The sequence below is a fragment of the Procambarus clarkii genome, chromosome 33, assembly GCF_040958095.1.
Source record: "Procambarus clarkii isolate CNS0578487 chromosome 33, FALCON_Pclarkii_2.0, whole genome shotgun sequence".
Classification (NCBI taxonomy): Eukaryota; Metazoa; Arthropoda; class Malacostraca; order Decapoda; family Cambaridae; genus Procambarus; species Procambarus clarkii.
This window is the reverse complement of record NC_091182.1, coordinates 35,788,924-35,816,597: the sequence shown is the minus strand read 5'-3', so window position 1 is coordinate 35,816,597 and position 27,674 is coordinate 35,788,924. Positions and strand designations below refer to the sequence as shown.

At 39.8% G+C, this 27,674-nt stretch overlaps 1 protein-coding gene across 1 annotated transcript in view; it reads right to left on the bottom strand.

The window, feature by feature from the left end:
* LOC123765211 (nose resistant to fluoxetine protein 6) overlaps positions 1-27,674 on the bottom strand; it is a 167,261-nt gene that overhangs the window by 77,492 nt on the left and 62,095 nt on the right. The window lies entirely within an intron of this gene.

The window sequence follows — 27,674 nt, the reverse complement described above, 5'->3', positions numbered from 1 at the left end:
CCTAACCTAACCTAACCTAACTTTTTATGCTACCTAACCTAACCTAACTTATAAAGATACGATAGGTTAGGTTAGGTAGGGTTGGTTAGGTTCGGTCATATATCTTCGTTAATTTTAACTCCAATAAAAAAATATACCTCATACATAATGAAATGGGTAGCTTTATCATTTCATAAGAAAAAATTAGAGAAAATATAATAATTCAGGAAAACTTGGCTTATTAGGCAAATCGGGCCTTGCATAGCAGGCCGAGTACGACGTTCTGGCTACTAGGTACGACATATATATATATATATATATATATATATATATATATATATATATATATATATATATATATATATATATATATATATATATATATATATGTCGTACCTAGTAGCCAGAACTCACTTTTCAGCCTACTATGCGAGGCCCGATTTGCCTAATAAGCCAAGTTTTACTGAATTAATATATTTTCTCTAATTTTTTTCTTATGAAATGATAAAGCTACCCATTTCATTATGTATGAGGTCAACTTTTTTTAATTGGAGTTAAAATTAACGTAGATATATGACGGAACCTAACCAACCCTACCTAACCTAACCTAACCTATCTTTATAGGTTAGGTTAGGTAGCCGAAAACGTTAGGTTAGGTAGGTTAGGTTGTCGAAAAAACATTAATTCATGAAAACTAGGCTTATTAGGCAAATCGGGCCTTGCATAGTAGGCTGAGAAGTGAGTTCTGGCTACTAGGTACGACATATATATATATATATATATATATATATATATATATATATATATATATATATATATATATATGTCGTACCTAGTAGCCAGAACTCACTTCTCAGCCTACTATGCAAGGCTCGATTTGCCTAATAAGCCAAGTTTTCATGAATTAATGTTTTTTCGTCTACCTAACCTACCTAACCTAACCTAACCTAGCTTTTTTTGGCTACCTAACCTAACCTTACCTATATATATAGGTTAGGTTAGGTTAGGTAGGGTTGGTTAGGTTCGGTCATATATCTACGTTAATTTTAACTCCAATAAAAAAAAATCGACCTCATACATAGTGAAAAGGGTAGCTTTATCATTTCATAAGAAAAAAATTATAGTAAATATATTAATTCAGGAAAACTTGGCTTATTAGGCAAATCGGGCCTTGAATAGTAGGCTGAGAAGTGAGTTCTGGCTACTAGGTACGACATATATATATATATATATATATATATATATATATATATATGTCGTACCTAGTAGCCAGAACTCACTTCTCAGCCTACTATGCATGGCCTGTTTTGCCTAATAAGCCAAGTTTTCATGAATTAATGTTTTTTCGTCTACCTAACCTACCTAACCTAACCTAACCTAGCTTTTTTTGGCTACCTAACCTAACCTTACCTATAAAGATAGGTGAGGTTAGGTTAGGTAGGGTTGGTTAGGTTCGGTCATATATCTACGTTAATTTTAACTCCAATAAAAAAAAATTGACCTCATACATAGTGAAAAGGGCAGCTTTATCATTTCATAAGAAAAAAATCATAGAAAATATATTAATTCAGGAAAACTTGGCTTATTAGGCAAATCGGGCCTTGAATAGTAGGCTGAGAAGTGAGTTCTGGCTACTAGGTACGACATATATATATATATATATATATATATATATATATATATATATATATATATATATATATATATATGTCGTACCTAGTAGCCAGAACGCACTTCTCAGCCTACTATGCAAGGCCCGATTTGCCTAATAAGCCAAGTTTTCCTGAATTAATATATTTTCTCTAATTTTTTTCTTATGAAATGATAAAGCTACCCATTTCATTATGTATGAGGTTAATTTTTTTTTATTGGATTTAAAATTAACGTAGTTATATGACCGAACCTAACCAACCCTACCTAACCTAACCTAACCTATCTTTATAGCTTAGGTTAGGTTAGGTAGCCAAAAAAGTTAGGTTAGGTTAGGTTAGGTAGGTTAGGTAGCCGAAAAACTATTATTTCATGAAAGCTTGGCTTATTAGGCAAATCGGGCCTTGCATAGTAGGCTGAGAAGTGCGTTCTGGCTACTAGGTACGACATATATATATATATATATATATATATATATGTCGTACCTAATAGCCAGAACGCACTTCTCAGCCTACTATTCAAGGCCCGATTTGCCTAATAAGCCAAGTTTTCATGAATTAATGTTTTTTCGTCTACCAAACCTACCTAACCTAACCTAACCTAGCTTTTTTTGGCTACCTAACCTAACCTTACCTATAAATATAGGTTAGGTTAGGTTAGGTAGGGTTGGTTAGGTTCGGTCATATATCTACGTTAATTTTAACTCCAATAAAAAAAAATTGACCTCATACATAGAGAAAAGGGTTGCTTTATCATTTCATAAGAAAAAAATTATAGTAAATATATTAATTCAGGAAAACTTGGCTTATTAGGCAAATCGGGCCTTGAATAGTAGGCTGAGAAGTGAGTTCTGGCTACTAGGTACGACATATATATATATATATATATATATATATATATATATATATATGTCGTACCTAGTAGCCAGAACTCACTTTTTGGCCTACTATTCAAGGCCCGATTTGCCTAATAAGCCAAGTTTTCCTGAATTAATATATTTTTTCTAATTTTTTTCTTATGAAATGATAAAGCTACCCATTTCATTATGTATGAGGTCATTTTTTTTTTATTGGAGTTAAAATTAACGTAGATATATGACCGAACCTAACCAACCCTACCTAACCTAACCTAACCTATCTTTATAGGTTAGGTTTGGTTAGGTAGCCGAAAAAAGTTAGGTTAGGTTAGGTTAGGTAGGTTAGGTAGTCGAAAAACAATTAATTCATGAAAACTTGGCTTATTAGGCAAATCGGGCCTTGCATATTAGGCTGAGAAGTGCGTTCTGGCTATTAGGTACGACATATATATATATATATATATATATATATGTCGTACCTAGTAGCCAGAATGCACTTCTCGGCCTACTATGCAAGGCCCGATTTGCCTAATAAGCCAAGTTTTCAAGAATTAATATATTTTCTCTAATTTTTTTCTTATGAAATGATAAAGCTACCAATTTCATTATGAATGAGGTCAATTTTTTTTTATTGGAGTTGAAATTAACGTAGATATATGACCGAACCTAACCAACCCTACCTAACCTAACCTAACCTATCTTTATAGCTTAGGTTAAGTTAGGTAGCAGAAAAAGTTAGGTTAGGTTAGGTTAGGTAGGTTAGGTAGTCGAAAAAACATTAATTCATGAAAACTTGGCTTATTAGGCAAATCGGGCCTTGCATAGTTGGCTGAGAAGTGCGTTCTGGCTACTAGGTACGACATATATATATATATATATATATATATATATATATATATATATATATGTGTCGTACCTAGTAGCCAGAACGCACTTCTCGGCCTACTATGCAAGGCCCGATTTGCCTAATAAGCCAAATTTTCCTGAATTATTATATTTTCTCTAATTTTTTCTTATATAATGATAAAGCTACCCATTTCATTACGTATGAGGTCAATTTTTTTTATTGGAGTTAAAATTAACGTAGATATATGACCGAACCTAACCAACCCTACCTAACCTAACCTATCTTTTTAGGTTAGGTTAGGTAGCCGAAAAAGTTAGGTTAGGTTAGGTTAGGTAGGTTAGGTAGTCGAAAAACAATTAATTCATGAAAACTTGGCTTATTAGGCAAATTGGGAATTGCATAGTAGGCATAGAATTGTGTTCTGGCTACTAGGTACGACATATATATATATATATATATATATATATATATATATATATATATATATATATATATATATATATATATATATATATATATATATATATATGTCGTACCTAGTAGCCAGAACGCACTTCTCAGCCTACTATGCAAGGCCCGATTTGCTTAATAAGCCAAGTTTTCCTGAATTAATATATTTTCTCTAATTTTTTTCTTATGAAATGATAAAGCTGCCCTTTTCACTATGTATGAGGTCAATTTTTTTTTATTGGAGTTAAAATTAACGTAGATATATGACCGAAACTAAGCCCTGTTGGAGACCTGTTGCTTATGCATCGTTAAACGCCTAGAAAGAGATGTTGTTGTCTTGCCTATATACTGGGTTTTTTGGAGCTTACAGTCCCCAAGTGGGCATTTGAAGGCATAGACGACGTTGGTCTCTTTTAAAGCGTTCTGCTTTGTGTCTGGAGAGTTTCTCATGAGTAGGCTGGCCGTTTTTCTGGTTTTATAGTAAATCGTCAGTTGTATCCTCTGATTTTTGTCTGTAGGGATAACGTTTCTATTAACAATATCTTTCAGGACCCTTTCCTCCGTTTTATGAGCTGTGGAAAAGAGGTTCCTGTAAAATAGTCTAATAGGGGGTATAGGTGTTGTGTTAGTTGTCTCTTCAGAGGTTGCATGGCGTTTCACTTTCCTTCTTATGATGTCTTCGACGAAACCATTGGAGAAGTCGTTGTTGACTAGGACCTGCCTTACCCTACAGAGTTCTTCGTCGACAGAGTTCTTAGGCTTCTCCAATGGTTTCGTCGAAGACATCATAAGAAGGAAAGTGAAACGCCATGCAACCTCTGAAGAGACAACTAACACAACACCTATAACCCCTATTAGACTATTTTATAGGAACTTCTTTTCCACAGCTCATAAAACGGAGGAAAAAGTCCTGAAAGGTATTGTTAATAGAAACGTTATCCCTACAGACAAAAATCAGAGGATACAACTGACGATTTACTATAAAACCAGAAAAACGGCCAGCCTACTCATGAGAAACTCTCCAGACACAAAGCAGAACGCTTTAAAAGAGACCAACGTCGTCTATGCCTTCAAATGCCCACTTGGGGACTGTAAGCTCCAAAAAACCCAGTATATAGGCAAGACAACAACATCTCTTTCTAGGCGTTTAACGATGCATAAGCAACAGGGCTCCATTAAGGAACATATAATCTCTTCCCACAACCAAACCATCGCCAGAGAAATCCTAGTAAACAACACAGAAATCATCGATAGATACAGCGATAGCAGACGGCTTGACGTTTGCAAAGCACTACACATTAAGAAGTCAACACCAGCAATCAACAGCCAATTAATGCACAACTATATTCTACCCACCTCAAGACTCCGCTCCAATATAGAAGCATCAAGAAATATGGACCAATAGGCTTTCTACAATCACTTCCATTCAATACCCATTGTTTCATGTTCTGTCTTGTGTTGATGAATTTTCCTTAATGGAGCCCTGTTGCTTATGCATCGTTAAACGCCTAGAAAGAGATGTTGTTGTCTTGCCTATATACTGGGTTTTTTGGAGCTTACAGTCCCCAAGAGGGCATTTGAAGGCATAGACGACGTTGGTCTCTTTTAAAGCGTTTTGCTTTGTGTCTGGAGAGTTTCTCATGAGTAGGCTGGCCGTTTTTCTGGTTTTATAGTAAATCGTCGGTTGTATCCTCTGACTTTTGTCTGTAGGGATAACGTTTCTATTAACAATATCTTTCAGGACCCTTTCCTCCGTTTTAAGAGCTGTGGAAAAGAAGTTCCTGTAAAATAGTCTAATAGGGGGTATAGGTGTTGTGTTAGTTGTCTCTTCAGAGGTTGCATGGCGTTTCACTTTCCTTCTTATGATGTCTTCGACGAAACCATTGGAGAAGCCTAAGAACTCTGTCGACGAAGTCGACGAAGAACTCTGTAGGGTAAGGCAGGTCCTAGTCAACAACGGCTTCTCCAATGGTTTCGTCAAAGACATCATAAGAAGAAAAGTGAAACGCCATGCAACCTCTGAAGAGACAACCAACACAATACCTATACCCCCTATTAGACTATTTTACAGGAACTTCTTTTCCACAGCTCATAAAACGGAGGAAAGGGTCCTGAAAGATATTGTTAATAGAAACGTTATCCCTACAGACAAAAATCAGAGGATACAACTGACGATTTACTATAAAACCAGAAAAACGGCCAGCCTACTCATGAGAAACTCTCCAGACACAAAGCAAAACGCTTTAAAAGAGACCAACGTCGTCTATGCCTTCAAATGCCCTCTTGGGGACTGTAAGCTCCAAAAAACCCAGTATATAGGCAAGACAACAACATCTCTTTCTAGGCGTTTAACGATGCATAAGCAACAGGGCTCCATTAAGGAACATATAATCTCTTCCCACAACCAAACTATCGCCAGAGAAATCCTAGTAAACAACACAGAAATCATCGATAGATACAGCGATAGCAGACGGCTTGACGTTTGCGAGGCACTACACATTAAGAAGTCAACACCAGCAATCAACAGCCAATTAATGCACAACTATATTCTACCCACCTCAAGACTCCGCTCCAATATATATATATATATATATATATATATATATATATATATATATATATATATATATATATATATATATATATATATATATATATATATATATATATATATATATATATATATATATATATATATATATATATATATTTATATATATATTAGTATATTTTTTGGTAGCAGTCTTTCCTGTAGACATATATTATTAAATATGACCGAAAAAGTAAGATTAATAATTCTAACACGAATTTTCTCAATCTTTCGTACATTTCGCTTCACTGTTGGAGGTAAATCAAAAATAAAATCAATTCTCCAAAATTCATTTTTATTTCTAGTCTGACGCGACACGAGCGCGTTTCGTAAAACTTATTACATTTTCAAAGACTTTAGTTCACAAATACACAACTGAATAGAACTTACGCATCTCCGATTTTATATCTACATTTGAGTGAGGTGGAAGGGGTGATGTGGCATTAACACAAGACAGAACAAGATGTGGTATTAATAGGGTATTAATTTCATCAACACAAGACAGAACAAGAGTATTAATAGGGTATTAATTTCATCAACACAAGACAGAACACGAAACAATGGATATTGAATAGAAGTGTTTGTAGAAAGCCTATTGGTCCATATTTCTTGATGCTTCTATATTGGAGCGGAGTCTTGAGGTGGGTAGAATATAGTTGTGCAATAATTGGCTGTTGATTGCTGGTGTTGACTTCTTGATGTGTAGTGCCTCGCAAACGTCAAGCCGCCTGCTATCGCTGTATCTATCGATGATTTCTGTGTTGTTTACTAGGATTTCTCTGGCGATGGTTTGGTTGTGGGAAGAGATTATATGTTCCTTAATGGAGCCCTGTTGCTTATGCATCGTTAAACGCCTAGAAAGAGATGTTGTTGTCTTGCCTATATACTGGGTTTTTTGGAGCTTACAGTCCCCAAGAGGGCATTTGAAGGCATAGACGGCGTTAGTCTCTTTTAAAGCGTTCTGTTTTGTGTCTGGAGAGTTTCTCAGGAGTAGGCTGCCCGTTTTTCTGGTTTTATAGTAAATCGTCAGTTGTATCCTCTGATTTTTGTCTGTAGGGATAACGTTTCTATTAACAATATCTTTCAGGACCCTTTCCTCCGTTTTATGAGCTGTGGAAAAGAAGTTCCTGTAAAATAGTCTAATAGGGGGTATAGGTGTTGTGTTAGTTGTCTCTTCAGAGGTTGCATGGCTTTTCACTTTCCTTCTTATGATGTCTTCGACGAAACCATTGGAGAAGCCGTTATTGACTAGGACCTGCCTTACCCTACAGAGTTCTTCGTCGACTTGCTTCCATTCTGAGCTGTGGCTGAGAGCACGGTCGACATATGCGTTAACAACACTCCTCTTGTACCTGTCTGGGCAGTCGCTGTTGGCATTTAGGCACATTCCTATGTTTGTTTCCTTAGTGTAGACTGCAGTGTGGAAACCTCCGCCCTTTTCCATGACTGTTACATCTAGAAAGGGCAGCTTCCCATCCTTTTCCATCTCGTAAGTGAAACGCAGCACGGAACTCTGCTCAAATGCCTCCTTTAGCTCCTGCAGATGTCTGACATCAGGTACCTGTGTAAAAATGTCGTCAACATACCTGCAGTATATGGCCGGTTTCAAGTTCATGTCGACTAAGACTTTTTGCTCGATGGAACCCATGTAGAAGTTTGCAAACAGGACACCTAGGGGAGAACCCATGGCGACCCCATCTACTTGCTTATACATGTGCCCATCCGGGCTCAAGAAGGGTGCCTCTTTAGTACAAGCTTGGAGTAGTTTCCTCAGAATATTTTCTGGTATGTCAAGAGGAGTAGAGGCTGGATCACGATACACTCTGTCGGCTATCATTCCGATTGTCTCGTCCACAGGTACGTTGGTAAACAGCGATTCTACGTCCAACGAGGCTCTTATCCCTGTGGCCCGTGTGCCCCGCAGTAAGTCAACAAATTCCTTTGGAGACTTCAGGCTGAAGGCGCAAGGAACATAAGGGGTCAGCAGGCCGTTGAGTCGCTTCGCCAGTCTGTACGTGGGTGTGGGTATCTGGCTAATGATTGGCCGAAGTGGGTTTCCAGGCTTGTGCGTCTTGACATTTCCATACGCATATCCAGGTTTATATTCCCCAATGATCTTTGGCAGGTGGAGTCCGGATTTCTTGGCGTTCACAGTTTCGATCAGTTTGTTGACCTTTGCTTTTAATTCGGCTGTAGTGTCCTTCGTTACCCTTTGGAACTTAGTTTGGTCAGAGAGTATGATTTTCATTTTCGCCAGATATTCGTCTTTTTTAAGAATGACATATATTGGCGACTTGTCACCTCTCCTGACAACTATCTCCTTGTTCTCACGAAGGCTTTTAGCTGCCGCTTTAAGCTCGGGGGACAGTATGGTGCTTCTGTAGTTGCCTCGATTCTTTCCTCCTTCTGCAATAAGTTCTGCTTGTAAGGTATCTTTGGTAGTGACCTTCTTTTGTGTCTCGAGGTCGAATATGTCGTCCAACAGAATTTCCAACTCTACTTTCCGGGCCATCTCACTCGGTCTGGACATAACATGACAGTTTATGCCCAGATTTAGGAGAGTGACTTGGTCCTCAGTGAGGTTAATTCCTGCAAGGTTCAGGAAGCCATCTCTTGGTCGTGGAATTGCCATAGGTCCTCCATATAATGTTGTTAGTTTCTTGATAATCCTTGTTTCAGTGCTGAGGTGATGTTGGTCTGTGAGGATGTCGAGGTATTGTTCAATGCGAGTACGGATACTATCGTCGATGTTGCTATTTCTCCACTCGTTTGTAGCATGAAGTAGTTGCGTTTTGTTGTCTTTGATTTCATTCTCTGCCTTGTATATCTGATCACGAATCTGATCCTGGCGATATTTTATTGTGAAGGCTTGATTCCTTGCTGCTGGGTCGTGCGTTTTAATATTAGTATATTTTGGTAGCAGTCTTTCCTGTAGACATATATTATTAAATATGACCGAAAAAGTAAGATTAATAATTCTAACACGAATTTTCTCAATCTTTCGTACATTTCGCTTCACTGTTGGAGGTAAATAAAAAATAAAATCAATTCTCCAAAATTCATTTTTATTTCTAGTCTGACGCGACACGAGCGCGTTTCGTAAAACTTATTACATTTTCAAAGACTTTAGTTCACAAATACACAACTGAATAGAACTTACGCATCTCCGATTTTATATCTACATTTGAGTGAGGTGGAAGGGGTGATGTGGCATTAACACAAGACAGAACAAGATGTGGTATTAATAGGGTATTAATTTCATCAACACAAGACAGAACAAGAGTATTAATAGGGTATTAATTTCATCAACACAAGACAGAACACTCTGAAGAGACAACCAACACAATACCTATACCCCCTATTAGACTATTTTACAGGAACTTCTTTTCCACAGCTCATAAAACGGAGGAAAGGGTCCTGAAAGATATTGTTAATAGAAACGTTATCCCTACAGACAAAAATCAGAGGACACAACTGACGATTTACTATAAAACCAGAAAAACGGCCAGCCTACTCATGAGAAACTCTCCAGACACAAAGCAAAACGCTTTAAAAGAGACCAACGTCGTCTATGCCTTCAAATGCCCTCTTGGGGACTGTGGGCTCCAAAAAACCCAGTATATAGGCAAGACAACAACATCTCTTTCTAGGCGTTTAACGATGCATAAGCAACAGGGCTCCATTAAGGAACATATAATCTCTTCCCACAACCAAACTATCGCCAGAGAAATCCTAGTAAACAACACAGAAATCATCGATAGATACAGCGATAGCAGACGGCATGACGTTTGCGAGGCACTACACATTAAGAAGTCAACACCAGCAATCAACAGCCAATTAATGCACAACTATATTCTACCCACCTCAAGACTCCGCTCCAATATATATATATATATATATATATATATATATATATATATATGTGTGTATATCACGAAAATAAACACGTGATTAAGAATGTGACAATGTCAGACCACGAAGGAAAAATGAAACAGGAAATTTCCTTAAGTACTTTCGTATATTAAATACATCTTCAGAAGGTGAAGATGTATTTCTCCTTCTGAAGATGTATTTAATATACGAAAGTACTTAAGGAAATTTCCTGTTTCATTTTTCCTTCGTGGTCTGACATTGTCATATATATATATATATATATATATATATATATATATATATATATATATATATATATATATATATATATATATATATATATATATATATATATATATATATATATATATATATATATATATTATATATATATATATATACATATATATATATATATATATATATATATATATATATATATATATATATATATATATATATATATATATATATATATATATGTATATATATATATATATATATATATATATATATATATATATATATTTATATATATATTAGTATATTTTTTGGTAGCAGTCTTTCCTGTAGACATATATTATTAAATATGACCGAAAAAGTAAGATTAATAATTCTAACACGAATTTTCTCAATCTTTCGTACATTTCGCTTCACTGTTGGAGGTAAATCAAAAATAAAATCAATTCTCCAAAAGTCATTTTTATTTCTAGTCTGACGCGACACGAGCGCGTTTCGTAAAACTTATTACATTTTCAAAGACTTTAGTTCACAAATACACAACTGAATAGAACTTACGCATCTCCGATTTTATATCTACATTTGAGTGAGGTGGAAGGGGTGATGTGGCATTAACACAAGACAGAACAAGATGTGGTATTAATAGGGTATTAATTTCATCAACACAAGACAGAACAAGAGTATTAATAGGGTATTAATTTCATCAACACAAGACAGAACACGAAACAATGGATATTGAATAGAAGTGTTTGTAGAAAGCCTATTGGTCCATATTTCTTGATGCTTCTATATTGGAGCGGAGTCTTGAGGTGGGTAGAATATAGTTGTGCAATAATTGGCTGTTGATTGCTGGTGTTGACTTCTTGATGTGTAGTGCCTCGCAAACGTCAAGCCGCCTGCTATCGCTGTATCTATCGATGATTTCTGTGTTGTTTACTAGGATTTCTCTGGCGATGGTTTGGTTGTGGGAAGAGATTATATGTTCCTTAATGGAGCCCTGTTGCTTATGCATCGTTAAACGCCTAGAAAGAGATGTTGTTGTCTTGCCTATATACTGGGTTTTTTGGAGCTTACAGTCCCCAAGAGGGCATTTGAAGGCATAGACGGCGTTAGTCTCTTTTAAAGCGTTCTGTTTTGTGTCTGGAGAGTTTCTCATGAGTAGGCTGGCCGTTTTTCTGGTTTTATAGTAAATCGTCAGTTGTATCCTCTGATTTTTGTCTGTAGGGATAACGTTTCTATTAACAATATCTTTCAGGACCCTTTCCTCCGTTTTATGAGCTGTGGAAAAGAAGTTCCTGTAAAATAGTCTAATAGGGGGTATAGGTGTTGTGTTAGTTGTCTCTTCAGAGGTTGCATGGCTTTTCACTTTCCTTCTTATGATGTCTTCGACGAAACCATTGGAGAAGCCGTTATTGACTAGGACCTGCCTTACCCTACAGAGTTCTTCATCGACTTGCTTCCATTCTGAGCTGTGGCTGAGAGCACGGTCGACATATGCGTTAACAACACTCCTCTTGTACCTGTCTGGGCAGTCGCTGTTGGCATTTAGGCACATTCCTATGTTTGTTTCCTTAGTGTAGACTGCAGTGTGGAAACCTCCGCCCTTTTCCATGACTGTTACATCTAGAAAGGGCAGCTTCCCATCCTTTTCCATCTCGTAAGTGAAACGCAGCACGGAACTCTGCTCAAATGCCTCCTTTAGCTCCTGCAGATGTCTGACATCAGGTACCTGTGTAAAAATGTCGTCAACATACCTGCAGTATATGGCCGGTTTCAAGTTCATGTCGACTAAGACTTTTTGCTCGATGGAACCCATGTAGAAGTTTGCAAACAGGACACCTAGGGGAGAACCCATGGCGACCCCATCTACTTGCTTATACATGTGCCCATCCGGGCTCAAGAAGGGTGCCTCTTTAGTACAAGCTTGGAGTAGTTTCCTCAGAATATTTTCTGGTATGTCAAGAGGAGTAGAGGCTGGATCACGATACACTCTGTCGGCTATCATTCCGATTGTCTCGTCCACAGGTACGTTGGTAAACAGCGATTCTACGTCCAACGAGGCTCTTATCCCTGTGGCCCGTGTGCCCCGCAGTAAGTCAACAAATTCCTTTGGAGACTTCAGGCTGAAGGCGCAAGGAACATAAGGGGTCAGCAGGCCGTTGAGTCGCTTCGCCAGTCTGTACGTGGGTGTGGGTATCTGGCTAATGATTGGCCGAAGTGGGTTTCCAGGCTTGTGCGTCTTGACGTTTCCATACACATATCCAGGTTTATATTCCCCAATGATCTTTTGCAGGTGGAGTCCGGATTTCTTGGCGTTCACAGTTTCGATCAGTTTGTTGACATTTGCTTTTGATTCGGCTGTAGTGTCCTTCGTTACCCTTTGGAACTTAGTTTGGTCAGAGAGTATGATGTTCATTTTCGCCAGATATTCGTCTTTTTTTAGAATGACATATATTGGCGACTTGTCACCTCTCCTGACAACTATCTCCTTGTTCTCACGAAGGCTTTTAGCTGCCGCTTTAAGCTCGGGGGACAGTATGGTGCTTCTGTAGTTGCCTCGATTCTTTCCTCCTTCTGCAATAAGTTCTGCTTGTAAGGTATCTTTGGTAGTGACCTTCTTTTGTGTCTCGAGGTCGAATATGTCGTCCAACAGAATTTCCAACTCTACTTTCCGGGCCATCTCACTCGGTCTGGACATAACATGACAGTTTATGCCCAGATTTAGGAGAGTGACTTGGTCCTCAGTGAGGTTAATTCCTGCAAGGTTCAGGAAGCCATCTCTTGGTCGTGGAATTGTCATAGGTCCTCCATATAATGTTGTTAGTTTCTTGATAATCCTTGTTTCAGTGCTGAGGTGATGTTGGTCTGTGAGGATGTCGAGGTGTTGTTCAATGCGGGTACGGATACTATCGTCGATGTTGCTATTTCTCCACTCGTTTGTAGCATGAAGTAGTTGCGTTTTGTTGTCTTTGATTTCATTCTCTGCCTTGTATATCTGATCACGAATCAGATCCTGGCGATATTTTATCGTAAAGGCTTGATTCCTTGCTGCTGGGTCGTGCGTTTTAATATTAGTATATTTTGGTAGCAGTCTTTCCTGTAGACATATATTATTAAATATGACCGAAAAAGTAAGATTAATAATTCTAACACGAATTTTCTCAATCTTTCGTACATTTCGCTTCACTGTTGGAGGTAAATCAAAAATAAAATCAATTCTCCAAAATTCATTTTTATTTCTAGTCTGACGCGACACAAGCGCGTTTCGTAAAACTTATTACATTTTCAAAGACTTTAGTTCACAAATACACAACTGAATAGAACTTACGCATCTCCGATTTTATATCTACATTTGAGTGAGGTGGAAGGGGTGATGTGGCATTAACACAAGACAGAACAAGATGTGGTATTAATAGGGTATTAATTTCATCAACACAAGACAGAACAAGAGTATTAATAGGGTATTAATTTCATCAACACAAGACAGAACACGAAACAATGGATATTGAATAGAAGTGTTTGTAGAAAGCCTATTGGTCCATATTTCGTGATGCTTCTATATTGGAGCGGAGTCTTGAGGTGGGTAGAATATAGTTGTGCAATAATTGGCTGTTGATTGCTGGTGTTGACTTCTTGATGTGTAGTGCCTCGCAAACGTCAAGCCGCCTGCTATCGCTGTATCTATCGATGATTTCTGTGTTGTTTACTAGGATTTCTCTGGCGATGGTTTGGTTGTGGGAAGAGATTATATGTTCCTTAATGGAGCCCTGTTGCTTATGCATCGTTAAACGCCTAGAAAGAGATGTTGTTGTCTTGCCTATATACTGGGTTTTTTGGAGCTTACAGTCCCCAAGAGGGCATTTGAAGGCATAGACGACGTTAGTCTCTTTTAAAGCGTTCTGTTTTGTGTCTGGAGAGTTTCTCATGAGAAGGCTGGCCGTTTTTCTGGTTTTATAGTAAATCGTCAGTTGGACCAATAGGCTTTCTACAAACACTTCTATTCAATATCCATTGTTTCGTGTTCTGTCTTGTGTTGATGAAATTAATACCCTATTAATACTCTTGTTCTGTCTTGTGTTGATGAAATTAATACCCTATTAATACCACATCTTTTTCTGTCTTGTGTTAATGCCACATCACCCCTTCCACCTCACTCAAATGTAGATATAAAATCGGAGATGCGTAAGTTCTATTCAGTTGTGTATTTGTGAACTAAAGTCTTTGAAAATGTAATAAGTTTTACGAAACGCGCTCGTGTCGCGTCAGACTAGAAATAAAAATGAATTTTGGAGAATTGATTTTTGATTTACCTCCAACAGTGAAGCGAAATGTACGAAAGATTGAGAAAATTCGTGTTAGAATTATTAATCTTACTTTTTCGGTCATATTTAATAATATATGTCTACAGGAAAGACTGCTACCAAAATATACTAATATTAAAACGCACGACCCAGCAGCAAGGAATCAAGCCTTCACGATAAAATATCGCCAGGATCTGATTCGTGATCAGATATACAAGGCAGAGAATGAAATCAAAGACAACAAAACGCAACTACTTCATGCTACAAACGAGTGGAGAAATAGCAACATCGACGATAGTATCCGTACTCGCATTGAACAATACCTCGACATCCTCACAGACCAACATCACCTCAGCACTGAAACAAGGATTATCAAGAAACTAACAACATTATATGGAGGACCTATGGCAATTCCACGACCAAGAGATGGCTTCCTGAACCTTGCAGGAATTAACCTCACTGAGGACCAAGTCACTCTCCTAAATCTGGGCATAAACTGTCATGTTATGTCCAGACCGAGTGAGATGGCCCGGAAAGTAGAGTTGGAAATTCTGTTGGACGACATATTCGACCTCGAGACACAAAAGAAGGTCACTACCAAAGATACCTTACAAGCAGAACTTATTGCAGAAGGAGGAAAGAATCGAGGCAACTACAGAAGCACCATACTGTCCCCCGAGCTTAAAGCGGCAGCTAAAAGCCTTCGTGAGAACAAGGAGATAGTTGTCAGGAGAGGTGACAAGTCGCCAATATATGTCATTCTTAAAAAAGACGAATATCTGGCGAAAATGAACATCATACTCTCTGACCAAACTAAGTTCCAAAGGGTAACGAAGGACACTACAGCCGAATTAAAAGCAAAGGTCAACAAACTGATCGAAACTGTGAACGCCAAGAAATCCGGACTCCACCTGCCAAAGATCATTGGGGAATATAAACCTGGATATGCGTATGGAAATGTCAAGACGCACAAGCCTGGAAACCCACTTCGGCCAATCATTAGCCAGATACCCACACCCACGTACAGACTGGCGAAGCGACTCAACGGCCTGCTGACCCCTTATGTTCCTTGCGCCTTCAGCCTGAAGTCTCCAAAGGAATTTGTTGACTTGCTGCGGGGCACACGGGCCACAGGGATAAGAGCCTCGTTGGACGTAGAATCGCTGTTTACCAACGTACCTGTGGACGAGACAATCGGAATGATAGCCGACAGAGTGTATCGTGATCCAGCCTGTACTCCTCTTGACATACCAGAAAATATTCTGAGGAAACTACTCCAAGCTTGTACTAAAGAGGCACCCTTCTTGAGCCCGGATGGGCACATGTATAAGCAAGTAGATGGGGTCGCCATTGGTTCTCCCCTAGGTGTCCTGTTTGCAAACTTCTACATGGGTACCATCGAGCAAAAAGTCTTAGTCGACATGAACTTGAAACCGGCCATATACTGCAGGTATGTTGACGACATTTTTACACAGGTACCTGATGTCAGACATCTGCAGGAGCTAAAGGAGGCATTTGAGCAGAGTTCCGTGCTGCGTTTCACTTACGAGATGGAAAAGGATGGGAAGCTGCCCTTTCTAGATGTAACAGTCATGGAAAAGGGCGGAGGTTTCCACACTGCAGTCTACACTAAGGAAACAAACATAGGAATGTGCCTAAATGCTAACAGCGACTGCCCAGACAGGTACAAGAGGAGTGTTGTTAACGCATATGTCGACCGTGCTCTCAGCCACAGCTCAGAATGGAAGCAAGTCGACGAAGAACTCTGTAGGGTAAGGCAGGTCCTAGTCAATAATGGCTTCTCCAATGGTTTCGTCGAAGACATCATAAGAAGGAAAGTGAAAAGCCATGCAACCTCTGAAGAGACAACTAACACAACACCTATACCCCCTATTAGACTATTTTACAGGAACTTCTTTTCCACAGCTCATAAAACGGAGGAAAGGGTCCTGAAAGATATTGTTAATAGAAACGTTATCCCTACAGACAAAAATCAGAGGATACAACTGACGATTTACTATAAAACCAGAAAAACGGCCAGCCTACTCATGAGAAACTCTCCAGACACAAAACAGAACGCTTTAAAAGAGACTAACTTCGTCTATGCCTTCAAATGCCCTCTTGGGGACTGTAAGCTCCAAAAAACCCAGTATATAGGCAAGACAACAACATCTCTTTCTAGGCGTTTAACGATGCATAAGCAACAGGGCTCCATTAAGGAACATATAATCTCTTCCCACAACCAAACCATCGCCAGAGAAATCCTAGTAAATAACACAGAAATCATCGATAGATACAGGGATAGCAGGCGGCTTGACGTTTGCGAGGCACTACACATCAAGAATTCAACACCAGCAATCAACAGCCAATTATTGCACAACTATATTCTACCCACCTCAAGACTCCGCTCCAATATAGAAGCATCAAGAAATATGGACGAATAGGCTTTCTACAAACACTTCTATTCAATATCCATTGTTTCGTGTTCTGTCTTGTGTTGATGAAATTAATACCCTATTAATACTCTTGTTCTGTCTTGTGTTGATGAAATTAATACCCTATTAATACCACATCTTGTTCTGTCTTGTGTTAATGCCACATCACCCCTTCCACCTCACTCAAATGTAGATATAAAATCGGAGATGCGTAAGTTCTATTCAGTTGTGTATTTGTGAACTAAAGTCTTTGAAAATGTAATAAGTTTTACGAAACGCGCTCGTGTCGCGTCAGACTAGAAATAAAAATGAATTTTGGAGAATTGGTTTTTGATTTACCTCCAACAGTGAAGCGAAATGTACGAAAGATTGAGAAAATTCGTGTTAGAATTATTAATCTTACTTTTTCGGTCATATTTAATATTATATATATATATATATATATATATATATATATATATATATAGTAGTAGTATATATATATATACAATATATATATACAATATATATATATATATATATATATATATATATATATATATATATATATATATATATATATATATATATATATATATATATATATATATATATATATATATATATATATATATATATATGTCGTACCTAGTAGCCAGAACGCACTTCTCAGCCTACTATGCAAGGCCAAATTTGCCTAATAAGCCAAGTTTTCATGAATTAATTATTTTTCGACTACCTAACCTACCTAACCTAACCTAACCTAACTTTTTCGGCTACCTAACCTAACCTAACCTATAAAGATAGGTTAGGTTAGGTTAGGTAGGGTTGGTTAGGTTCGGTCATATATCTACGTTAATTTTAACTCAAATAAAAAAAAATTGACCTCATACATAATGAAATGGGTAGCTTTCACATTTCATAAGAAAAAAATTAGAGAAAATATATTAATTCAGGAAAACTTGGCTTATTAGGCAAATTTGGCCTTGCATAGTAGGCTGAGAAGTGCGTTCTGGCTACTAGGTACGACATATATATATATATATATATATATATATATATATATATATATATATATATATATATATATATATATATATATATATATATGTCGTACCTAGTAGCCAGAACGCACTTCTCAGCCTACTATGCAAGGCCCGATTTGCCTTATAAGCCAAGTTTTCATGAATTAATTGTTTTTCGACTACCTAACCTACCTAACCTAACCTAACCTAACTTTTTCGGCTACCAAACCAAACCTAACCTATAAAGATAGGTTAGGTTAGGTTAGGTAGGGTTGGTTAGGTTCGGTCATATATCTACGTTAATTTTAACTCCAATAAAAAAAAATTGACCTCATACATAATGAAATGGGTAGATTTATCATTTCATAAGAAAAAAATTAGAAAAAATATATTAATTCAGGAAAACTTGGCTTATTAGGCAAATCGGGCCTTGAATAGTTGGCCAAAAAGTGAGTTCTGGCTACTAGGTACGACATATATATATATATATATATATATATATATATATATATATATATATATATATATATATATATATATATATATATATATATATATATATATATATATATATATATATATATATATACATATATTAAATATGACCGAAAAAGTAAGATTAATAATTCTAACACGAAATTTCTCTATCTTCCTTACATTTCTTTTCACTGTTGATGGTAATTCAAAGATCAATTCTCCAAAATTCATTTTTATTTCTAGTCTGACGCGACACTTTAGCGCGTTTTGTAAAACTTATTACATTTGTAAAGACTTTAGTTTATAAACACACAACTGAAACTGAATAGAGCTTGCACATCTTCGAGGTTTATATCTACATTTGGGTGAGGTGGATGAGGTGAAAAACGAACTTTCAACAATGGGTATTCAATGGGTATTAAATTCCAACACAAGACAGAACACGAAACAATGGGTATAGAATGGAAGTAATTGTAGAAAGCCTATTGGTCCATATTTCTTGATGCTTCTATATTGGAGCGGAGACTTGAAGTGGGTAGAATATAGTTGTGCATTAATTGGCTGTTGATTGCTGGTGTTGACTTCTTGATGTGTAGTGCCTTGCAGACGTCAAGCCGCCTGCTATCGCTGTATCTATCGATGATTTCTGTGTTGTTTGCTAAGATTTCTCTGGTGATGGTTTGTTTGTGGGAAGAGATTATATGTTCCTTAATGGAGCCCTGTTGCTTATGCATCGTTAAACGCCTGGAAAGAGATGTTGTTGTCTTGCCTATATACTGTTTTTTTTTAGGCTTACAGTCCCCAAGAGGGCATTTGAAGGCATAGACGACGTTGGTCTCTTTTAAAGCGTTCTGCTTTGTGTCTGGAGAGTTTCTCATGAGTAGGCTGGCCGTTTTTCTGGTTTTATAGTAAATCGTCAGTTGTATCTTCTGATTTTTGTCTGTAGGGATAACGTTACTACTGACAATATCTTTCAGGACCCTTTCCTCCGTTTTATGGGCTGTGGAAAAGAAGTTCTTGTAAAATAGTCTAATAGGGGGTATAGGTGTTGTGTTAGTTGTCTCTTCAGAGTGTAACAAACTAGGCTGTTGTAAGAATTATTCCAGAAGGTTCCAGAAGTTTCGGGTAGGGACCTGACCTCTCAACGCACATTCCCCTGGGGATTAGCAGGTCTGAGTCACAAATGGCGGGCATCTTTGTTCATAGTTTTGTATAATGAACCATCCTATAGTATTCAGTAATTTAGAGAAATTAGCCTTTATTCATTTTGTATTAAAATTGTATTGTATAATAGTACTGGGTACAATATCAAGAGTATTCTAATTATTGAGTTTAAGTCACCATCAGTGACGTCACGAATCAGATCTAAGTTGTAAGGCGGAGTGACCGGCGGTCATAGGTCATCAGGGTTGACATGTCTACTATTTCTCAAAGTTCAATTAACCATTTTGGGGATCGGGAACAGCTCTGCCGTTAGATGTTTGTGTAATTTAATTTCAGTAAAATAATTCAACCAGTCTGGATCAATTAAGTACAACAGAGGTTAATTGTTATAACTTAAACCTGGCTAAGTAACTTGGTAAAACTTAGTCTATGCGGAACAATACAATGCTCTAGTCTGGGCTAGACCAGACGAGGACAGATCAGTGTGGACTCCAGATCTACTGGGAGAGGTCACCCATCTTACCTCTCCCAAGGCCAGCCCCCAACATCTAGCTGGTTGCCCAAGGTATAGTTGCTATGGTTATGTATAGGGATAGTCTCATTGCCATTCAGGTCAAGTAGGGAGTGTTAAAGTGACAGGGAGTGACCATATTTAGATTTTGTTTTGGTTTTTCTTTTAATAAATTAATTAGTTAATATTTTGCATTTTATTATTTCCATGTGTTATGTGAACTTGTCCTGGTCACGTGGTCCACACGAGGTAAAGTTGGATTGGGCGCCGATTCTAACATCGAATCGGAATTCATCATTCCCGTCTAATTAATTCCACACTTAAGAACTCTCAAGGTCATCGGTTATAGTGGGGATCAAGCCCCAAGGTTGATTAATTCGCATGATCGATCCAGACCTCGATCATTGCTGTGTTACTGGTCTGGTGGTGGCGGCGGAGGCGACTCTAGGGTTTTGCTCAAAGCCTAGGTCACGTCATACTGGGTGTAGAATCCTAAGTCGGTCAGTCGTCTTAGGACCACGTGGCGTGGAGTTGGCTTTGGTAAAAGTTTTGGAGTCCCTTGTAGAGAATAAAAAGTAAGAATACGGGTAGAGGGAAAGAAGAAAGAAGATTAAGTAGAGAAACCCTACCCGTGTTACAAGAGGTTGCATGGCGTTTCACTTTCCTTCTTATGATGTCTTCCACGAAACCATTGGAGAAGCCGTTGTTGACTAGGACCTGCCTTACCCTACAGAGTTCTTCGTCGACTTGCTTCCATTCTGAGCTGTGGCTGAGGGCACGGTCGACATAAGCGTTAACAACACTCCTCTTGTACCTGTCTGGGCAGTAGCTGTTGGCATTCAGGCACATTCCTATGTTTGTTTCCTTAGTGTAGACTGCAGTGTGGAAAACTCAGCTCCTTTCCATGACTGTTACATCTAGAAAGGGCAGCTTCCCATCCTTCTCCATCTCGTAAGTGAAACGCAACACACAATTCTGCTCAAATGCCTCCTTCAGCTCCTGCAGATGTCTGACATCAGGTACCTGTGTAAAAATGTCGTCAACATACCTGCAGTATATGGCCGGTTTCAAGTTCATGTCGACTAAGACTTTTTGCTCGATGGTACCCATGTAGAAGTTTGCAAACAGGACACCTAGAGGAGAACCCATGGCGACCCCATCTACTTGCTTATACATGTGTCCATCCGGGCTCAAGAAGGGTGCCTCTTTAGTACAAGCTTGGAGTAGTTTCCTTAGACTGTTTTCTGGTATGTCAAGAGGAGTACAGGCCGGATCACGGTACACTCTGTCGGCTATCATCCCGATTGTATCATCCACAGGTACGTTGGTAAACAGAGAATCTACGTCCAACGAGGCTCTTGTCCCTGTGGCCCGTGTTCCCCGCAGCAAGTCATCAAATTCCTTTGGAGACTTCAGGCTGAAGGCGCAAGGGACATAAGGAGTCAGCAAGCCATTGAGTCGTTTCGCCAGTCTGCACGTGGGTGTGGGTATCTGGCTGATGATTGGCCGAAGTGGGTTTCCAGGCTTGTGTGTCTTGACATTTCCATACGCATATCCAGGTTTATATTCCCCAATAATCTTTTGCAGGTGGAGTCCAGATTTCTTGGCGTCCACAGTTTTGATCAATTTGTTGACCTTTGCTTTCAGTTCGGCTGTAGTGTCCTTCGTTACCCTTTGGAATTTAGTTTAGTTTGGTTGCTTCAACTTGCAAAAACAAGTTGAAGCTGCCATTAAAGGAGAGGCAAATCATCTTCCCGACAGCAAAGGGTATGATCGTCGACATAGAGAGCGGAGAAGACGCCAGAAGGAAGAGAGGAAAGAAGATCATTGAGGGCAACTAGAAAAAGAGTAGTGCTCAGAACACTACCTTGGGGTACACCTTTGTATTGCCGAAAAGAGGCAGAGAGAGTGGTACCACGCCTGACTCGAAAGGAATGAAGAGAGAGGAAGCTTTGAAGGAAGAGAGGGAGATTACTACGAAGGCCAAAGGAACGAAGTTGGGACAGAATATGGTATCTCCAGGTTGAATCATAAGCCTTTTCCAGGTCAAAAAGGACAGCAACAACAGAGGTCTTTGCAGCAAAAGTAGTACGAATATAGACCTCCAAGTTCATTAGGACATCAGTTGTGTTTCCGCACTTGCGAAAACCAAATTGAGAAGGAGAGAGATGGTGATGGTGTTCCAAGAACCACATCAGACGAACATTTACCATACGCTCAAAGAGTCTGCAGACAGAATTCGTGAGGGCAATAGGGCGAAAGTCCTTAGGGGATGTCCCGGGAGACCTCGGTTTCCGTATAGGAAGGAGAACGGCATCAAGCCAGTCCTCAGGGACTGACGACGACTCCCAGACCTGGTTATACAGACCCAGTAAATACTGAGATGTGCAAGGAGGGAGATGGCGAAGCATCTCATAATGAATGTCATCCGAGCTCGCTGCCGTAGATCTGCAGAGGGATCCCTTCTCTCTTCAGAGAGAGAGAAGGGATCGTTATAGGGAATGCGGAGATGAGTGCGGAAATCTAAGGAATGAGATTCAAGAACGGGCTTACGAAGAAGGAAGGATTGGGGAAGATGAGAACCAGAGCTAACAGAAGAGAAGTGGGAACCCAGTTCGGTCACGACCTGCACTGGGTCCGCCACAAGAATACCACGGAGGTGAAGAACCGGCGAGATATCTGGAACGAACTTAATCGCAATCTTGCGGATCTTCGTCCAGATCTGCAGCAGAGGAGTATCGGATGTAATGGTGGAAACGTAAGATTTCCAACTCTCACTCTTAGCTGTACTTATGGTCCTACGGGCCACCGCATTTGCTTTCCAAAACAAAATAAAAGAATCAGCCGTCTCTCGGCGTCGGTGTTTCTTCCAGGCTGCGTAAGCAACCTGTCCTCTTAAAAAGAACGTCGCTTTTGGCCGTTTGCCCGTATGGCCAAATTTGGACGTAATTTGAAATTGAAAAAAAAATGAAAATAAATTTGGGATTTTTTTTTTTCAACAACAGTAAGTTAAGGGTCCTCTGATAAGTTAGGTGGGCAGGAAATTCTCATAAAGTTTCAAAACGTTATGAAAAACGTTAATTAAAGTGTCCTCTTATAACCTCTGCGCGTACGCCGGCCGACTCAAACAGAAAACGGAACAGAACGTCACTTTTGTGAGTCGATTTCATTTCAAATTACGTCCAAATTTAGCCATAGTGTGCATACGAGCCAAAAGTGACGTTCTTTTTAAGAGGACGGGTTGCGCTTACAACGGACAGCCGGAGTACAGTCCGCATTCCTCCAGGGAACGCATTTCTGCATGCCCCAGGAGGTAGAGAGAGGAGGAATAGAGCAGAGGGCAGAATCGAAGATGGAGTCATGAAAAAGGAGGATGGCGAGAGGAAGAGGCAGAGAAGAGAAGTCAGTGAGAGTAGCACGGAGGGTAAATAGGTTCCAGTCAGCTTTGGCAAACTGCCACCTATGGAAGGAGAGGGGAGGGTGAAAAGAGAAATAGGAAACGAGGATGGGGAAATGGTCACTGTTATAGAGGTCATCAAGAACCCGCCACGTGAGATCTAAGTAAAGGGACGATGAACGGAGAGAAAGATCAAGACAGGAAAGAGTGCGAGTTCAAGAGTCCACATGGGTGGGCTCAACAGAATTCAGAAGAGAGAGAAGAAGAGAGGACGAACGGTTCGAGAAGGCGGCCTCGGGTGTTTGTCAGAACATCACCCCAGAGAGTATGTCGACAGTTGAAATCACCCAACAGGAGCACTGGCTCTGGCAAGGAGTCCAGGAGGTGCTTAAGATCAGGAAGGGAAAGCGGAACATTTGGGGGGAGATAAATGGAACAGACTGTATACCATATACTCACAAAAACACGGGCAGCAGAACAATGGAGAGATGATGGAAACAGTATGGGGACGAAGGGAATATCAGTACGAATCAAGAGAATAGTAGAGTTATGGGCCCAGCAAGAGTTGGGCGGGGGGGGGGAGAGAGAAAGAAACGAATAACCATGAAAGTGACCAGGACGAGCACCAAGCATCGGTTCCAGGAGACATACACAAAGTAGTGAAAACTGTGTAATCTGTAATCTGCTCCAAAAACTGTTGGAGTTCATGGAAGTTGACATAAAATCCACGAATATTCCATTGAAGAATAGACATTATCAAAAAGAGAAAAGACAGCAACAGAGAACAATGAAGAAACAAAGGTAAAGAACAACACAGTATATTAAATAAGCTCAGGATCAGGGTCAGTAAAATTAAGGTTAGGGGGCATGGGTAAACTGAGTAAGGATGGAGTGAAGGGAGTGGGAGGACAGACCAGAGGAGGACGGGAAGGGTCTGGAGGAGGAGGAGACAACTGGGATGGGAGGTCAAGGTCAGCAGGAGGAGGAGGAGGGGGGGGGCAGAAACCGGGGAGTGCACCACAGCAAGGGCAGCAACTGAGAGGAAATTAGGGGCTTAAGAAACCTCCATAGCTGGGACAGGGGCCCCGACCATCGAAATGGAAGGGGAAGGAGCTAGGGAGTCAGAGGTGGGGGGGTGAGGAAGAAAGCAATGCCTTCTTACCTGTCGAGGAGGACGAAGGAGAGGTGTGGGAAAATCCCAGCAGTTTACTTTAATTTATTTTTTAATTGACTTTAATATTATATTATTTTTATTTGATTATTTTTGTTCTGAGTTAGTTCTTAGTTAGTAGTAAGTTAGTAGTGGATTGTATATGTTCTGATTCAGTTACTAGAATTTATCACACACAATTGGGGGGACAATTTGTAGCTTAAACCACTTGGAAGTGGATCCTTTATAAACCACAAATTGTTTACCTTACCTAGTCTTTGATATATTAATTATAAATCATACCACATATAGTGGTCTAATCTACTGTACTTATACTTAATTTAATTAAATCTGTATACTACTCTATCTACAGTATTAAACAAAAGAGGGCCTTAGCTGATACTGTTGGTGGGGCATGCTAAGGCTGTGTAATTGTAGCATCAAAATTGGGTGTGGCCCTGTGCCTCAGAGTGCCACGTAATGGCGGCTGTCTGGAGGCCTACAAGGTTTGGTGTACAGCTAGGGGCTGCAATCCCTATAATTATGTTGGGAGCCAGCTGTCTGCTTCAGTAGCTTCCCTCACAATTACCTGTTTGGGATGTAAGGAAGTAATAATGGTTCCCTAAACATATAAGTACAGGTATGACATATAATATGTGTGTGTGTAGAGCTGAGTAAACTCACTGTGTTTGGGGATTTAATCCCACATCTTAACGATATTTCTTACAATAATAATGGCTAGTATGAAATGCAATAGAAATACCGAAATTTGTTCCTCCCTTTGTTCATGAGATCTTTGGTTGGGCGGATCGTAGAGGACCCTGTGTCGAAGCTCGGAGAAAGAACCTTTTGTGTTGTAAATTTCGTCAGGGAGAGTTTTCTCAATGTTTACAAGTTGATGTGTGTATGTGACAACGCCCTAGCCAATGTTTTGGTTCTACTTCTGATTTTATTTAACAATAACAAGGGAGTCAAGCTGTACTTCTTGTTGTTGGAAATTATATTCAGTCCTAGTGAACACTTTTTTATTAAGTTTAAACACTAGACTGTTGTTTAAAATATAAATACGTGGCGTCGATGACGTCGCAGAATCACTCATTCTCTTTTCCTTTATAGCGGTAACTTATGTTATTATGTGCGTCGGATTTCCGACATTAGGAGCCAGGCTTACGTTTCCGACTTAAAGAGACAGGTGTTCCAGCAACAACGTTCTGGGCGACAGACTCAATTGTTTCAACACGATAAGATGAACGGGAGTGAACAACATGAAGATTGCTAGGAGGCGTGGAGGACAGACAGGCGGCGTGGAGGGCCAAGAGACTGGGGGGAGGGATGGGAAGAAGGATTGGGGAAAGAAGACACAGGAGATATGGCAGACTGGGTAGCAAGGGGGAAAACTTCAGATGGAGAACCAAGAGGGGTCCCTTCAGGATAGAACGTAAAGTAACAGGGAAGGAGGCGGTGGGCGTGTCCGGATCTAAGATCTGGAAACGGTTGTGAGACTGAGTAAAGTGGGAAGGATGGTTAGAGGTAGAACGCAACATGCGAGCGAAGGATACGCTAGCGAAAGGGGTGAGACGGCGAACTTGGCGTTTCGCTTCAGGAAAAAACAGATGATCCTGGTGTATCACATTGAGAACGGCTTCCTCAAGTTTATAGTGTATACACGAGCAGGAGAAGGTAGGGTGGACCTCACTGCAATTGAGGCAGCGAGCCTGGGGAGAAGTGTACTCGGACTTAGAGTGATCATCGGCCCCACACTTGGGGCATAGGTACACAGTACTTGAGCATTTGAGGACACCATGCCCGAACTTCCAGCACTTATTGCAAAGCCTATGAGAGGGAATGTACTCCTGAACGGAGCATCTGGCACCAGCAAGAATTATAGAGGGCGTAAGGGTCCTACTATCAAAGGTGATTTTCACAACTTGAAGGGGCTGACAAACGACGACCACGAAGGGGTCGAGTGAACGTTTCTACCTGGAGGACAGGATGGCCTTGGGCTTCGAGGATATGTTTAATATCCTCATGGCAGTCTTTTAGATCCCTAACGCCAGTTGCAACATGGTGCAGGAGGAGAACAGTGCCAACACAGGCATTTAACCGAGCATTTTTGGAGACCCAAACAGGGGTCTCCCCAATAAAGGACAATACAGCTAAGCGGGTAGCTGCATCTGGTGAAGGAGCAGCGACGACACGTGTACCTAACGGGTGGGGTTAAAAGTAACAGAGGCATCCACCGAATCAACAAGGTGTTTATGGAGTGAGAAATCGCCAGGAGGTATAGAATCCAGAGGGAGGAGATCAAAGTATTTAGCCCATGAAGCAGGACCAAACAAGGCTTTTACGTATTATTATGGGAAGGGATCGTGTGAGTGCGGTCGTGGCAGGGACGGCGTTGAGAGAGAGGGGTTAAAAAGTGCAGTAGTCACAATGAGAGAGCGAGCCACGCGAGGGGACGAGGTGGTCACCGCTGAGGGCGTATGGCTCAACCCAACCATAGAGGTGGGAGGGGAGCTGGGGGGAGTAGTCAGGAGGGTCAAAGGAGCTCAATGTAACGGGGCTACAGAGCCCGGTCTTCCAACACAGTCCAACTCGGGGGCTTGATCGCCCACCCCACGAGCCTGAGAAGTCATAAGAGGAACTATATTCAGCGACATGGAAACGAGAGGCAATACTTTCATTCACAAATGTGCCCCCGTACCCACCACGTAGCCACAATTAGAGGCAGGGCACTCAACAAGAGACAT